Source organism: Leopardus geoffroyi, chromosome A1 (assembly GCF_018350155.1).
Source record: "Leopardus geoffroyi isolate Oge1 chromosome A1, O.geoffroyi_Oge1_pat1.0, whole genome shotgun sequence".
Lineage (NCBI taxonomy): Eukaryota > Metazoa > Chordata > Mammalia > Carnivora > Felidae > Leopardus > Leopardus geoffroyi.
This window is the reverse complement of record NC_059326.1, coordinates 39,764,860-39,770,859: the sequence shown is the minus strand read 5'-3', so window position 1 is coordinate 39,770,859 and position 6,000 is coordinate 39,764,860.

Below are 6,000 nucleotides of genomic sequence, written 5' to 3'. Positions count from 1 at the left end.
TTATATTGTGTGTCTATACCACTTTGTTTATTCATCCATTTATTGATGGACATTGAATTGGTTTCCACCTTTTAGTTATTATAAATAATGCTGCTGTAAAAATTCATGCACACCTTTTGGGTGGGCATGTTTTCATTTTTCTTGGGTGTGGTATAGGGAGGGAAAACCGTCTCTTTGCCTGACTGCTTAGCTCAGAAATCAGTCTTCTCCTGCCCTTGAACTGGGACTTAAGACTCCTGGTTCTCAGGTCTTTGGACACAGATTGTAATTTACTTTTATTTGTTCTCCTGGTTCTCAGGCTTTGGGACTCAGACTGGAAGTACACTACCAGCTTTCCTGGGTCTCCAGCTTGTAAATGGTATATTGTGGTACTTCTTAGCCTCCATAATCATGTGAGCCAATCCTTAGATAGATAGATAGATAGATAGATAGATAGATAGATAGATCTCCGATTGGTTCTGTTTCTCTGAAGAACCCTCATATACCCAGGCACTGTGGCTCCAGGATTTGTGATATTAACTAACATAATAGGCAACCTCACGCTTTAAGTTTTGCAAAATTTTCCTTCTTCCATCATTATATTTGAAGATAGGCTAACGTGAGATAGTGTAGCATAACAGAAAAGCTACAGATTTTTGTAATCAGATGTACCAGGAAACAACTCCTAGATTTGTCCCTCAGTATTATGTGTAAGCAAGTAAATAACTGCAATTGATATAATTATAAAATGGTGAAAATTATCATCTCTCATTAAGATTCTACTGAGACATATACTAGTATATCATATATAATGTGGTACTTTTGTCCCAAGGATGTAGTGTTTGTGGACATAGCTCCAAACCAAGTACTAAATAAACCCTTTTGACAAGATGTGTCAGAAGATTTATGATTTAAAGATTCAGTTGGCAGGAAGGATTTTGTCATATATTGACAGCCAAGAGTACTTGATGAAGTGTCAGTTTACGGAAATTCGGTGACCAGGTATTCACTGTATTTCTGCTGCTTAAAAGCTTTCAGTAACTTCTCTCCATTTATATACTTTGAGAGCCAGTAGGCATTACCACTGATTTCAATAAATAATCTATAAATTATTTTACCAGACATATTTCAAACTGTGCAGTGGATAATAAAACTCCATTTTTAAGTCTCAGTTTTGTAATGTAGGACCTGCCCTTAGAAGATAAGGTGGCAAAATGAACTAAACACTAGTCAACATGAAGTGATACAATTCTAAGAAAAGCTGTTCTGGTTCAGGGATTGCTACCTATATTACTCTATTATCTTTTTTTTCTTTTCTACATTGGACCCATTCAGTATCTAGGATTCATTGTCTTACGAGTTAACAAGAACTGTGGCTGCATACAAATTTTGGTAACCGTGATAAATATGGAAGAAAAGATAACGATCCTGTATTTATAATGATGTGGCCAATCTTTGCATTTAAGCATGCTCATGCACACATGATTTTCTTACTAATATAAAGAGTGAAACTCTGGTATTCTTTTATTTTAAAACAATCAGTTTTCTACACTGTTAAATACTGATCTATCTATACACTTTCAAAGCATTCATCATTCATTATCAAGAGAGTTTTTTATTTTATTTTTTTTTTTTACTAAAGCTAAATTAAATTGAGGGGAAATGAAGCAAAACTGTTCTTTTGTGATTCAATTGCATCAATTAATTTATGCAATGCATTGCAGCCAAGGAGGTATCTATTTCAAGAGAAAATCAATTCAAATAGTCCTTTATTTCTACAATTATATTTTTTTCTCTAAACCTATCAGATTGATAGTGTATACTTGGCATGTCTTAATGCAAAGACAAAGCAGCTCAACGTATTTGCTTTTTGAACATATGCATAAAGCTGAATTTAATCCAGAGAATGTTGAACTCTCTAGAGGACAGGACTGATACTAAATTAGAAATTGATAAAACGATTTTTTAACTGTAGCCACTTAAAAAAATACGACTTCACTTTTCTGGTAAAAAGGGTCTAGTGTGTATAAGCATAGTCCTAGTTTTTTTGCTGATTAGATTCACTGATTAAGTTTCTCTGCCTGATTAGCTTTGCTGGGCTAAATGTAGGTCAAACCTGCACTAGAAGAACTTGTAGAATTTAACTATTATTCTAATGCAATTCATCTATAGGGCATTATTTTATGTTCCAGAGCACGAATACCTTGAAATTATCAGAAGTAGCTATGGTTACAAAATGGTGATGAATGCTAGGAACTGAAATTCCCATAACGACATGACCCAAACAAACAAATTTCAATTTACAGAATCTCCAATGCCAGCATAGTTCAACAGGCATAATCAGTTGGTTTTGAATAACTATGCTAAGGGGAGTGCCTGTCTACTTGCTAGATGGGGGCTTGCTATCCCATTCATGAATCATTTAATAAAGCCAATTAGATCTTCAAATTTACTTGGTTGAATTTTGTTGTTTAATAGATTTGGTGGCAGCAACAAATTCCGAAGCAGACATCCAGCATCATATGGAGGAAAACGAGAAACATAAGTGTGGTACCTGCAAATCTTTGAATTCACGTTCTCGAAGCTTCCAGGGACCCTGAGTAAGCCCCTCTCTGTCTGAGCTCTGCTCTGTTTTGTGTTTGGGTTCCCTGTCCAAATGGCTTTCCTTTAAGCTGGTCCTCCTAAGCTGGCGGAAGGTTTTGCTCAGAGCCAAGCCCCTAGCCTTTCATACCACAATTACCCAGGTAGTAAACCTCATATGAGTTTCTCTGGGAATTGGTTGTGGTGTGTACAGGGCCCTCTTTGGCCAGGACACGGTACTGCTAATATATTAAGGTGAATGTTAATCTTTCTTATTTTGTGTAAATAAAAGCTATTGCTAGTGGGCTTTGGAAGCCAAAAAGCTGCAAAAAATGGTGGGCATGGGTTGAACATTTAAAAGCTTTTAGAGCACTCACCACCTCAAGAATACTCCCATGATAAGTATAAGTTGGTCATGGAACAGGATATATCGATACTAGGTTACCCAGCAACCTCAAGAAAACTTCTTTGCACTGTGGAACACTGTAAAACATGGACAATTCCTCAATCTGCAGCACATCCCTTTTAGGTGTTTATTGGGCTCTGAGAAATCCAAAGTTTTAGCTAATGAGATCCTTAAATTCGAAAGAGGCAAGTCGGCTACCTTCCTGTACACTTGCTTATTTTTTGTCTAATAACCATGGTCCCAGAAGTTGGCAGACATCTAGCAAGATGAAAAAGAATATTAAAAATAACCTAAAATTTGGGGTGTCTGGGTTGCTCAGTCGATTGAGCGTCCACCTTTGGCTCAGGTCAGATTCTCACAGTCAGTGAGTTCGAGCTCTGGGTCAGGCTCTGTGCTAACAGCTCAGAGCCTGGAGCCTGCTTCAGATATTGTCTCCCCCTCTCTCTGCCTCTCCCCTGCTCACGCTCTGTCCTCTCTGTCTCTTCAAAATGAATAAATGTTTTAAAAAGTTAAAAAATAATAAATAATGTAGAATTATAGTGACCATTATGAGAAATGTTCCAATTAGCCAAAAAATTATTTAAGAGGTACACTTGAAAGTAAGAGTTCCAAAATTAATTAAACAGAGCAGGATGTCTATTTTACTTTGAATGCAGAAGCTTACAAAAACCTTCAAGGTTCCAAATAGTCTTGTTGAAAGTTTTGTTACAAAAGGCTAATAAAAAACACAAGAGGTACCTAAGGAAAAAAAAAAAAAAGAAGTATGCTAAGTTAAAGGTTTGTTTTTAGAGACATTTCCATTTCTTGATTATTTGGAGTATTTTTCTCTAATCTATGAATGAATCATTTCTTCCATATGTATTCATTTCTGGACTTAAATTGCTAAATAATATATCTAGTAAAGCACCATTAGAATAATTCCTGGGGAAAGATTTAGTATTACAACATTCATTACAGTTAACTATTGGCTTTATTTTTGGTATTGTTTTAGTACAGAATCATGAAAGAAAGTTAAATTTTTATGGAGAATAGAGAACTGAACTCTTTATTTTATGGTGGAGAAAGCCGAGAAGATTTTCCAAAACATTGTTAGAATGTTTTCTTTTTCAGAATGTTTTTGAATGCCTGCTATGCATCAGGTATGAATTAAAAAATAGAGAAATGTGTAAAAAAATTCTCGTTTGTTAATCAAAAGGGAAATGCACATTTAAAACACAATAATGAGTCAATCTATACCTACTGATATAGGAAAAACAAAATAAAACAACAACAACAACAACAACAAGAAAAACATCCCCACAATATGGCCAGGTTGGGTAGGTTGCAAAACAAATTCAACTGTTAAAAATAGCTGGTGGCAATGCAAAATTGTACAGTCATTTTGCAAACAGTTTGGCAATTTCTTGTAAGCTTTAAACATACACTTAACCGTATCTTCTAGGAATCTCACCTTTAGGTACGTACTTAAAGACATGCAAACATGTTCACATAAAACCTAACAAGTGAATATTCATAGTGGATTTATGTATAATCACTTAAAACTAGTAACAATCCCAATGCCCTTCATCTGGTGAGTCAATAAACACACTATAGAATATCTATATATTAAAGAGAAAAAAACTTACTAAGCATGAAAAATCATGGATGAATCACAAATGTGTCATTCTGTTTGGAAATATTCAGATTCCCAAGTCTATATACAATATGACTCCATTGATATGACATTGTGGAGAAGGAAAAATACAGTAACAGGAAACGTCAGTTTTGCCAGAGGCTGGTAGTAGAGGTTGACTACCACATGGCATGGGAGAAGATTTGGAGTAATGGAACTGTTTCATAATGAGATGGTGGTGCTGGCCACATAACTGTGAGTGCTTTTCAAAACTTGCAGAACTTTACACTAAGTATGGTAAGTGTATGTAAATTAAACTAATAAAAAAGATAAAATATTTAGAGAAAAAAAGTCTGGTAAATAAATGTGTTACTTACATGGTTGCTATTCTTTAGGATTAAACATTGTATGACATTCAAAAGAAATGAGTTAATCCTGACAATACAGTACTCAGGTAAATAAGTAAATCCCTAAAAATACATATAGCATGAGAGCCATTTTAGAAATTCAGCTGAAAGTAAGCAGCATTTTTTCCTCTTAGAAATCCCTATAGATGTGATTCATGTGCGTGTAAGTGTGCATACAGTAAGAGAATGGTCTATATAAGATCCAGGATTGTGGTTTCTTCTGGGTGGTCAAAGAGCAAGAGGGTGTGCAATCTGCATTTTTAATTTGAATGGTGTGTATGTGAGTGTTTCCCTATGATGAACAATAAATATGTTACTTACCTTTTTCCTATGGATGAAATATTGCATAATAAAAATTTTTAATAACAAAATAATAGCTTCTTATTGGCAGCAGTTAGGTAGGTACTTCAAATATCTTTTATTATTTAATGCTCAAAATAAGGACTGGAATCAGAGAGAAGACCTTCATTTAAAATTAGTCTTTGTCGGGGTGCCTGGGTGGCTCAGTCAGTTAAGTGTCCGACTTCCAACTCAGGTCACAATCTCATGGTCCGTGAGTTCGAGCCCCGCGTCGGGCTCTGGGCTGATGGCTCAGAGCCTGGAGCCTGCTTCGGATTCTGTGTCTCCCTCTCTCTCTGCCCCTCCCCTGTTCATGCTCTGTCTCTCTCTGTCTCAAAAATAAATAAACGCAAAAAAAAATTTTTTAAAAATTAGTCTTCGTCATGTCTTGTGATGTTTCCCGAAATATTTAGTTGACTTCAATAAACCAAATTTTGTTCAGTTAAATAAGGTCTCTAATTACTTAACGAACACAAATAATTCATTGTCTATAATGGTCTCATTAAGAAGTTAAATTCTACTATGACAGAACAGTGGAGATGATAATAAAGAACTTTATTATCTTTAAATTCATTTTCTGATTTTTCAATATTTTTCTCAGTTATCTTAATGTGTTTAAATTAAAAAATCATATTTAAATGAAATATTTGAGCTCGTGTCCTCATGAGATGTTTGCT